This window comes from Periplaneta americana, chromosome 6 (genome assembly GCF_040183065.1).
Source record: "Periplaneta americana isolate PAMFEO1 chromosome 6, P.americana_PAMFEO1_priV1, whole genome shotgun sequence".
Lineage (NCBI taxonomy): Eukaryota > Metazoa > Arthropoda > Insecta > Blattodea > Blattidae > Periplaneta > Periplaneta americana.
In genome coordinates this window covers 18697771-18710000 of record NC_091122.1, presented here as the reverse complement: position 1 = coordinate 18710000, position 12230 = coordinate 18697771, and the positions used below count along the sequence as shown (strand labels likewise).

The 12230-nt window shown below is 34.9% G+C and overlaps 1 protein-coding gene across 5 annotated transcripts in view; it reads left to right on the top strand.

Annotated features, from left to right (window-relative positions):
- Window positions 1-12230, top strand: part of LOC138701085 (uncharacterized) — a 52913-nt gene that overhangs the window by 18600 nt on the left and 22083 nt on the right. The window contains exon 1 of one of the 5 annotated variants that reach the window (XM_069827653.1): window positions 12033-12200. The exons of the other annotated variants lie outside the window; for them this stretch is intronic. The gene's annotated coding sequence lies outside the window, so the exon portion shown is untranslated. Of the gene's footprint in view, window positions 1-12032; window positions 12201-12230 lie in introns of those variants that run through there. 5 annotated transcript variants of the gene reach the window in all.

The following is a 12230-nucleotide window of genomic DNA, read 5'->3' as shown; positions in this document are numbered from 1 at the left end:
ACAAGTCAATGTCCCGCGCCGTGACGTCGTGGTCTAAGGCATCCTGCCTAGGACTCGCGTTACGGAATGCGCGATGGTTCGAGTCCTCATGGGGGAATAAATTTTCTCATGATTTAAGCCATAGTCGCATTTGTCGCATTTTGCTACTCAGTTTCTAAAAATGCAACAAACTTTCCATGTAAATGTGCAAAAATACGACAACCACATTGGACTTCAGAAACGAAGATGGTAATGGAGAAAATGAAATCAGAGATGTATTTGAACTAATCTGAATTTAAATTAAATTCTAATGGCATGGGCGATGTTCAAAAAGGTATTGAGCAATAGATGTTCAGCAATTGCTTTCAAAGAGTTGGTGCAAATTCATGTAAGTTAAGTGAACAATTTTTTCTAATTGAGCCGTTCAGAGCAGAAGTGGTGTAAGTAAAAAATGGGTAATGAGGGTTAAATAAACATTCTGTAAAATACAGCGCAAAGTAGCAATTAATATTCAATTTATTTAAACTATTAATTGTCAGTGGATAGCACGAAGGACATATTAATTGGTACTTTGCACTGTATATTACAGAATTTTTACTTTAAATTTCATTACCCAATTTTGACTTACTCTACTTTTGCTCTGAACGGCTCAATTGATTTATATAATTCCATCGCATTCTGTAAATTGTGAGATAGAATTTAATTGCATGAATCTTGTAAAAATTGTAATTAGAAACCGCCTCTCAGTAAAAAAAGTTAGCACTCTGCTAACAATAAATCTTGAAGGGCCTACGAGTAAAGAATTTCAATGTTTAGAGTGCCCATAAAATAACTTATTTTAATGTGATGTAAATTCAGTAGCAATTGATTCTAAACATATATATATATATGTCTAATGATTTACTTACATAAGTATATCTAGAGTGTGATAAGATGGATTGAAAGTAATTAAACTCCAAGAAAAAAATTACATAAATTTTTCTTTCTATATACATTATTAATGTTATCTTTTTGCACAATTATCTATAATATTGCACAAGCATTTCGCAATTTACACAAATATAATTTTTCAATTTTGCATTTTTGCGACAATTATTTATTTTCTAGCTTAAATCCTACTCTAGACCCCTATGTTTCGGAGAAATATGCAGAATTATTTTATTTATTTCGTTAAGAACTTTGTCAAACTTTCTCAAGGTTCTGACATCAGGCGCCAGCCCAACAATAGTAGAATTTATTTATGTTTATCCTCCAGTGCACTTGGCTTTCGCCGACAATTTTCTTATGTCAATATTTTCGTTCACTATCGCTATCGTTCCGGGAATGGATAATCCATATGGGTACTAGAGTGTCTCTCTCCATTGCAAATACGTTGTTGCCGTTCCTTTTCATTATAATTGTGTTAAGCCTGTGTCATTCGTTAGTTATCATATAGCGAACGGAGGGAAATAACATTGAAAGTATTCAATTTATCATCAACTCCGCGTATTCCATCCAGGCGGCCCGGGTTCAATCGCCGGCTATGTCGTGATGGAATTTGTGCTGGACAAAGCATACTTTGCAGAGAGTTTTTCTCGGGTACTCCCGTTTTCCTCTAGCATTCCACCAACACACTCCACCTCTCCCGCATTACACTTATCATCTGCAGTAGTCAAAATAGGCTAGGGTAAAGTCTTGGTGGTTGTACTACGTGTTTTCGATGCTGATATAGGAAGAGCTTTCGTACAAAATTTTGTCGAATATCCTTTTGAGAAGATTGACTCCATATATAGATGAAATTATTGGGGATCATCAGTGCGGTTTCAGGCGTAATATATCGACTATTGATCAGATTTTTTGTATTCGACATATATTGGAGAAAAAATGGGAGTATAAAGGTATAGTACATCAGTTATTCACAGATTTCAAAAAGGCGTATGACTCGGTTAAGAGAGAAGTTTTATATAATATTCTTATTGAATTTGGTATTCCCAAGAAACTAGTTCGATTAATTAAAATGTGTTTTAGTGAAACTTACAGCAGAGTCCGTATAGGCCAGTTTCTATCTGATGCTTTTCCAATTTACTGCTGGCTAAAGCAGGGAGATGCACTATCACCTTTACTTTTTAACTTCGCTCTAGAATATGCCATTAGGAAAGTTCAGGATAACACAGAGGGTTTGGAATTGAAAGGGTTACATCAGCTTCTTGTCTATGCGGATGACGTGAATGTGTTAGGAGAAAATCCACAAACGATTAGGGAAAACGCGGAAATTCTACTTGAAGCAAGTAAAGAGATAGGGTTGGAAGTAAATCCCGAAAAGACTAAGTATATGATTATGTCTCGTGATCAGAATATTGTACGAAATGGAACTATAAAAGTTGGAGATTTATACTTCGAAGAGGTGGAAAAATTCAAATATTTTGGAGCAACAGTAACAAATATAAATGACACTCGGGAGGAAATTAAACGCAGAATAAATATGGGAAATGCCTGTTATTATTCGGTTGAGAAGCTTTTGTCATCTAGTCTGCTGTCAAAAAATCTGAAAGTTAGAATTTATAAAACAGTTATATTACCGGTTGTTCTGTATGGTTGTGAAACTTGGACTCTCACTTTGAGAGAGGAACATAGGTTAAGGGTGTTTGAGAATAATGTGCTTAGGAAAATATTTGGGGCTAAAAGGGATGAAGTTACAGGAGAATGGAGAAAGTTACACAACGCAGAGCTGCACGCATTGTATTTTTCACCTGGCATAATTAGGAACATTAAATCCAGACGTTTGAAATGGGCAGGGCATGTAGCACGTATGGACGAATCCAGAAATGCATATAGGGTGTTAGTTGGGAGGCCAGAGGGGAAAAGACCTTTGGGGAGGCCGAGACGTAGATGGGAAGATAATATTAAAATGGATTTGAGGGAGGTAGGATATGATAATAGAGACTGGGTTAATCTTGCCCAGGATAGGGACCAATGGCGGGCTTATGTGAGGGCGGCAATGAACCTCCGGGTTCCTTAAAAGCCAATAAGTAAGTAAGTAAGTATAGGAAGAGCTTGGGGCTCCGAGATATGAGGCTTATTAGGTATCTGTTCGAGGATGGGACCTAACCCTGTCAGGACTGAGTCTGGATGGGCCAGCTGTGATTGTCGGATTCACTAATTCCACCCAGGAAACCTATCGGACTTGAACAATCATAGCATATACAGAGTGCAACAAAAAGTATGTCAAAATATTAGGGAAACATTCTTCACATGTAGAGGATGAAAATATGTTAGGTATATGAGTGAGAGAGTGAGTGAATGAGTGAGTGAGTGAGAGAGTGAGTGAGTGAGTGAGTGAGTGAGTGGATAAAGTGCTAAATATATATATATATATATATATATATATATATATATATATAAATAAATTATTAAGAAAATAAATTAGTAAGTAAATAAATTAGTGAATGAGTATGGAAATCAGTAAGTCGTGAAAAATATGTAAGTAAATAAGTTAATAAATGTGTGAGTAAATAACTTATTTTATTCATTTTACACAAATAAATGTCGACTTGGTTGGCGAGTTGGTATAGCGCTGGCCTTCTATGCCCAAGGTTATGGGTTCGATCCCGGGCCAGGTAGATGGCATTTAAGTGTGCTTAAATGCGACAGGCACATGTGAGTAGATTTACTGGCATGTAAAATAACTCCTGCGGGACAAAATTCCGGCACATCCGGCGACGCTGATATAACCTCTGCAGTTGCGAGCGTCGTTAAATAAAACATAACATTTAACATTTTAACATAAATAAATAGATAAATAAGTAAGTAAATAAATAAGTAATCCTCTACATGTATATAATAAATTTAGGAGTAACTTGTCTTTCATATGTAGTACCTAATTTTTAACATACACCACTACTCGTAAAAGATGAAGTTTTCCGGTATGGGCTGTGCTAAATACTCCCCTGGCGTACAGTCGGTACATAAACAACTTGAGTGACTGGGGAACTTCTCTACCTCTTTATAATTTCAACCGTAGTATTCGCTCAGACTTATCGCTACAATCTACGGATAGATAAAGTCTACAGATAAGAAGGAAAACTAGCACCATATGGCTCCATATGTTCATCTGCTATAATTGTAATAATCTGTCACGGTTAAATGTAATAATCTGTCATGTAATGGACTTGGGATTTAAATCTAGAATGATATGTGCATGTAATGTCAAATGTATTGCATGTTCAGTTTCCGTGTGGGCTTAACTAGTCTATTTTCTATAACTAATATAGGCAATACAAAAATATTTATTTTCGGTTATTTCGAGTAATGACACAAGTACAGGGTAGAAAAGTCATTCATGTTTGTGTATGAGTCTCTCTTTAAAATTTTTTATATAATTTTGTCAACATTTGGACCAAACTTGGCAATAATGAATGACACCTGTAAGTTAGAAGTTACTTCCTTAATCTTAAATTTGTAGGTATAGTATACAGTAAGCCTATTACTGAATTCTTAACTAAGTTGTTTTTATCTATACTAATAATAAATCTGTAGCCGAAATTTTTCTGGTAATTTCCGATTTTCCAAAAATAATTGGTCCTAACATATATAATTAATCACCCTGAAACCGAAAATAGCTTTTTTGAAATTTTTGTTTGTATGTCTGTCTGTCTGTCTGTCTGTCTGTCTGTCTGTATGTTTGTTACCTTTTCACGCAATAATGGCTGAACGGATTTCGATGAAAATTGGAATATAAATTAAGTTCGTTGTAACTTAGATTTTAGGCTATATGGCATTCAAAATACATTATTTAAAAGGGGGTTATAAGGGGGCCTGAATTAAATAAATCGAAATATCTCGCTTATTATTGATTTTTTGAAAAATGTTACATAACAAAAGTTTCTTTAAAAATAATTTGCGATAAGTTTTATTCCTTGAAAAATGTTGATAGGACTGATATTTAATGAGATAAATGAGTTTTAAAATTAAAATAACTGCCATCTAAGGCCGTGTAATGAATTAAAAAGCAAATGACTTCGCCTATAAGGGGCCTTGGACAGCAACAATCGAAAGCTATGAAAGATAGCCTACAGATAATGTTTCTGTATTTGTATGAAGTAATATCGGAAGCTAAATTAACCGATTTGTATAATTAATTATTAATTCACCATTGGAAAGTGTAGTTTCTCTAGATGGACATAATGCTATAATGTTATTACAGTAACTTCTGAGTGAATCGAGGACAGGTAAGATTAAAATAGCTTCTTATGCACAGAAAACTTGATAGGCTATTCTGTAGATTCGTTTCCTGTATTTCCTAAAATAATTTTTGTGACCAAATGAGTGGTCTCTGGATCAAAATGATCGCATTTTAATTATGCAAATACAATTTAAATTAAGTAACATAATAAACGATTTATCCTTATATCAAACACGAATGTTCCCTGGATCAAATGTCCTATTTTAATTATGTAATTACTTTATATTTATTTCTAACGGGTGCAGCGGAGCGCACGGGTACGGCTAGTTAATAATATAACTGTTAATATGAATTCCTCTCCAAGTTTCTTTATACACTAGAAGATATGCCCGCAAGCTTTGGGCCTGTTTAGGTTCCACAAAGGTTAATAAAATATTAAAATGTTTGTTGAACTGTGTTTCTTCAGAGCTTTTTAGGTCTCTATATTTTTTGCTTGTTTGTTGTGTTAGCTTTTCGCCAAACATACGGACTCAAATTCCGATAATTCAAAATGAACTTTGTGTCAAACAGAGGTTGCGTTTGGGACAATTTTGGTGGGATATTTCCGTTTCAACTGCCGCCATTTCAGCTATTTCCTATCATCGGACATTAAAAAAAAAAAAAACTAGAACGAATATAGTAAGGTTGTGGACTGCAGTGAAATTTTAATGACATTCAGCCACATGAGCTGTTTGTCTGATGAATAACCTTCAGATTGTTTCTGTTGTTAAATCAAGACCGAGCAACTAATTGAACATCACGGAATGTTGCATAACCATGGAAAATAAAATGAACATAGTTGCATGCTACAATTATCCTATAATTATAACGACAATTACAGTATAATTGTTAAAATACTTAATGGCTTGGAAGGTCTATTTCCGAAGGAAGTGGGGAGACGTAAATGTTTTCCTTATCTGAAACACAAGGTCTTACTCGAATACAAATACATTTGAATGTCACTAGTTGAAGAAACTGAAATAAAAAAGATAAATCTTATATATGATTTCCATTTATTCAGGCAAACTTTTCCGTGTCGTCTGTTTTGGCATAAATAGGTAGCGAATCCAACTAAAAATCCAGGTATCCGCTCTTGATTCCCGGCATTTATAGATTCCAAGTGTGTCCTTCCTTTTATGTTGTCATTGATTCAAGCTCTTCACATTATCAATAATTTTATCTGTCTATGAATGTCTAGTTATAGTATTCTAGTAGTGACAGTTCAGAATCTTCAGAAGAAGGAACGCGTGGGGCAAAACTATCCATTTCTTGAAGGAAAGGTGTTGATCATAGTGTGGTTTTGTTCTATGAACGAATTTTTTAAATTTAAGATTTCTTCATCTTTCAGATTTACTTTATAAACTTACATTCTGTAATTTTATACTTTTGCAAAAAAAAAAAAAAAAAAAAATTAGGGTAGGCGTATCCAAGACAAAGTCTCAAGCTTTATGCGTGAATACCGTTCCTCAGGATAGAAGGTTGAATGTATAGTATCCGTTGCTTATACGTACGCTCCCATTTGCGCTGCATATGTCTGGACATTGTGAATTTTCTCTCTTCATTCAACTTCACTCTTGAATTTTTCCAATTTAACCTGTAGATTGCTGATTGTTGCTCAATTGAGATCTATCCTGGCTCGTTACGAATCTTTTACACCACTTCGAACGTTGTATCGCTTTGCATTCTCCAGTTACACTGCCTCGACAGCTGCGCGACCCGCCAAATTCGTGCCTCAAATTTCCCCTCCCGCGAATCGATAGATGACGTCACCCACTCCATCTCAAGTCACGTTGGATACATTTATCCTTCATCTGTCGATCGTCGTTTACTTCATTAGAATATGTTGTGTAGTTTAGAAATTATAGGCACGACAAAATTTGCCTGAAAATGTATCGGTAGACAGTGTGTAATGGCACCCTAGTACTGGACCGAACTTACAGACGTATTCATGTCAAAAGTGCTTATCTAAGTTAGTCATGCAAATATATCGTTACTTCTACTTATGCTATTAAAATTACTGCTCCTATTATTGCTATTATTTGTACCACTACTACTACTACTACTACTACTACTACTACTACTACTACTACTACTACTAATACTACTACTACTACTACTACTACTACTACTACTACCACTACTACTTTTGCATCTACACCACTATTTATTTTCTATCTGCTACTACTCTTCTTCTATCACTAACCACATTTCCAACAGTAAACTATAGACGGTCGCGATATGACCTAGTAGTTAAAGTGACTATAAATACTAAATAAGCTAAAAATAATCGGCATGCAACTCATTCCATTGCGAGTGCTCTGAAAGCTTATCTGGACTGAAGTCTTAGGGATGCTCCATGTCCCGTTCTATTAGCAACTCTATATTTCCTACCTATTTGGCTCTGGCTTGACTTTATGAGGGCTTTAGGCACGCTTTGGCACATTGTGCGCCTTATACTGAGTGGGCTATTTAAGTTGATAATGCGAAATATCTTTAAAAAAAGAAGTGTTTTAGAAAGAAAAATTTAAAATAAGTTTATGTTTATTGTTCGCGTAGGCTTCCGCGGCTGGTGTACATGGTGTGTGGATAAGCTTCAGGGCTTCTACCGCGTTGTCTTGGTGTTGGTGGCTGACGTTTCGACCGCTGTGTTGTGGCCATCTTCAGAGCAGTTGTTGGATAAGGAAACAGCTATTCTGTATGACTGACCGTCGATTCCTCGAAAAAATCGAAAAATCGAAAGAGAATTGGGAGGACAAATTTAAAAGGTACGCAAAACGCGTCCTTGCAAGGGGTTGGGGGCTGTTCAAAACTAAATATGTGAGCTCCAAGCCTGTTGGCCACTAGTCTCACTCCGGGTTACGCTGCTCCACTGAAGGAGTTCTAGAAAATTTTGAAGGGGAAGCCGAAATTGGACGTAACCTCTTAGGTACCACATATGCGAGGGGGGAAATAGTCTGCCAGCACTTATATATATATATATATATATATATATATATATATATATATATATATATATATAGTAGTCTCGATGGGGGAGTACTTGCTGTGATAGGTCGTAGGTTTTCCTTCTGGCATCTGATTGGTCCTACGTGGTCCAATCCGGTTGAGGTCTGTATGAAGGGGAGTATTCATATTAAATACTGGCCCTCATAAGGTCCGAAATAGTGACCTTGATACCGTGCCCGATGTCCGGATGAAGGGGGGCGCCGCGTACATGTGGAGACCTGGCTTCTCGTTCCTAAGTATGATCTTGGAATAGGCTTCCCCATGAGTTGCTGAGTAGTAACCCCTCGTCCTTGTTGATGTTGTTGGGATCGAGACTACTATCCCCATCGAGACTACTTATATATATAAGTACTGGCAGACTATTTCCTTATCCAACAACTGCTCTGAAGATGGCCACAACACAGCGGTCGAAACGTCAGCCAATAACACCAAGACAACGCGGTAGAAGCCCTGAAGCTTATCCACACACCAAGTTTATGTTTATGTTGTGTTTGGAGGACATTTACAAGTTGATTTGAAGATCGGTACATTTCTCTAAAGGTGAGCCTATAGATTTTATTTTTTAATCTCATTCCTCGTACAAAAATAAACAATGTATAAAGAATTGAATGGTGAATTTGCAAAACGACTGAAGTCCCTAGAAGTAGTTCTGTTCTGTGTTATGTAACTTTCTCCATTCTCCTGTAACTTCATCCCTTTTAGCCCCAAATATTTTTCTAAGCACCTTATTCTCAAACACCCTTAACCTATGCTCCTCTCTCAAAGTGAGAGTCCATGTCTCACAACCATAAAGAACAACCGGTAATATAACTGTTTTATAAATTCTAGCTTTCCGATTTTTTGACAGCAGACTAGATGACAAAAGCTTCTCAACCGAATAATAACAAATCGAAAATAACTAGGTTACATTTGCGATTTCAAGGTATAAAATATTAGATCCTCTAGTCAGTGATGTATGCAATGGAGGGAGAAAGAAACTGGCCACCGTAACCCATCATCTCCTGGCTTAGTTACCTCATGAGTAATGTCTTACGGGGTTCCAATCTGTTTTCGGACAGCTAACTAAGCAAAGAATTAAACGTGGCATACAATATTTTTAACATTCATCTACCTTGTTAAAGTTGTCAAACATTACTACATTGAAGTGAATCTAAGTTGTCTTAACCTTGAGGCTAAAATAATTATAAGGGTGATGACATTACTTAATGTTTGGAAATTGATGAATTGTAATAATCGCCATGACATCGCTTCATGTAGCCTAATTGTAACTTAACTGTAATAAATAGACTGCACAATACAGATTGATCCTAATTAACCTCGTAGAAACTTTGTGTTATAACACATACCATCCCTGAATAAACTCGACTCAAACATTTCTGTCTGAACTATGTAACAAAGTATAGTATTTTATATATTGTGTTCGCTATTATCTTGTCCCATGTTAAAGCTTATTGTTTAAATGTTTTTCATGTGTTTTACAAAACTGAAAGATGATTATGTACTTATTTACAATATGTAGATTATACAATTCTATTATTTTGCAAATATTATGATAGATTTATTACATGCTATCTATCTTTTACACTATATTATTGCTATTGTGCTGGATGAACACTTTTCAGTTTTGTAACTGAAATAAACACAGTTCAAACACTCGTAATGTCGCACTTTGACTATTGTGACGTGTTGTTCACTGACTTAGAACTCTCGAACAAATCACACCATTTTTCGAATCTTTATCATGACTCCGACTCAATGATCACAGAACTTTACATATTTTTCTCTTCTATTTCAAATTCTGCGCACCTCAACCCCAAGTTATCTGTCGTCTCGTCTTGTGTACTTATGCTCCAACCATAATCTAAATACTCGATCTCAGATCACTGGCACATTGAGTATACCTCAACATAACACTTCCCGATACTCTTCATCATTCACCGTTTCAATTTCTCACCATTGGAACTCTTTACCTCTTAAGACTAGTTCACAATAAACCGGAAACGGAAACGACAACGAGAACGAGAACGGAAATATTGTTAAAATGAATGTGAGTATTCACAATTACCTTTGTGAATGCTCACATTTAAATACATTTATGTTAACATTATTTCCGTTCTCGTTCTCGTTCTCGTTCACGTTCCCGGTTTATTGTGAACAAGCCTATACCTAAAGGGGCTGTCAGACATTAACTAATTTCAAAAGCCGGTTGTCAAATAGACTGCTTAGACTGTGAGCTTTCCTAAAATATAATTTCTCTAATATATGATTTTTATTTTTAATACATAAATGTTCTCTATTATTTTAATAATTACTTCGATTCATATTGCTACAATATTGTTTGACTCTTAGAATTACCTGTAACTAAACTTGTATTAATTTTTCTATTATTATTATTATTATTATTATTATTATTATTATTATTATTATTATTATTATTATTATTATATATCATAAGCAATATCTACCTTCGGGCCCCTTCGAAAGGTTCAAGATTTCAAAAAAATTGTTTATACCTAAAAGCCTAAATCTCTCTCTCCAGTTGTCAGATGCATGAAAGCTGCCAATTTACATTATATTAATTCAGATCCGTTTATTGTATAGTTTGTTGTTTGGCTATTCTTATATTAAGCATATTCATTGTATTGTTTTTAGCTTTTCTGTATCATGTATTTTTGTAATTATCTATTCATTTTGTCATTATTGTTTATTTGCATTTGTCTCTAATTTAATAATTATTTGTATCCACTGTGTCTTATATTATTCCAGTCTTCATTTATATGATTTCATTAATTCATTTGTAATTCATTTTATTTAATTGTCATTATTTTAATTATCTCACTGTACTAATTTTAATAATTATTTGTGCTATTTATTTTGTTGCATTTGGTCAATGATTAATGTTGACTATTATATTGATTGTATTTCATCTCACTGCCATTTTCTATCATTCATTCTCATCATCATTTGTTGTTTTGTTTTGTTCTGTATCTTGTGCTAAACTGTAATTGGCCTTGTGCTGTTGTTTTGCACATTAATATTCTAAATAAATAAATAAATAAATAAATGAACGAACGAATGAACAAACAAACAAACAAACAAATATATTATTATTATTATTATTATTATTATTATTATTGTTATTATTATTATTATTATTACTATTAATTGTATATTGTTTCTGTATTGCTGTCATTTTCATATTTACTATTGTTCTTATACTGGTTGAGTGGAAGAGAAGGCATTATGGCCTTAACTCTGCCAGTAGAAATAAATCTATTAATTAAGTACATATAAAAACTAAACTGAACTGCGCCCGAGCCCGAGCACGAGCTTCTGCTCTTTCGGGCTGTAATCCCTAATGTAGTGATGACTTAAATTTACTAAATAAATAAATATGAATTTGAATTTAAAAAAAGAAACAACTATTATAATATTTATTATACAAATTATAACCTGCAGTCGATACCACCTACCGTTTTTTTCTAATTTATATTTACCCCGAAGAAAAAGACTAACTCCATCACTTTTGATAATGGCATCCGATTTTTTTTAGCTAGAACTCACTTATTGAACATCGTTGTCCACTCCCCTCCCACGATACTTGCCGGTACATGTATCAGCATGCAGTAATTTCGTCATTCATAAGAACATAAGCCGCGGACTGACATGAATTATTTATTGACCGCTAATGAGACGAGTCTGTGGTTTTACGTTAGTGTTGGGAGCTGCTAAATGAGTAGGTCAGTGTTATGAAAAATCTGCTTCTTGACCTTGACAGAATACATGCGTGCGGGGTTCATTGCTTCATATTTTTACATTTCGAGTCTAGACCCATTGATCAGTGCCGAGGACTCGCGCGTTGTTCAACAACGGCAGCTCAGTGAGTGGATTGCCTTCGTGACATGCACGTTGTCGCGTTTAAACAGGTCTAGTGTTGCATCTACAATATAAATAGCCCATTCATCTTAAAGGACGCTGACTTGATCACGGCTGTTGTTCGCTATTTTCGTCAAAGGTATGATAGAAGATCATGTTACAGTAGTAC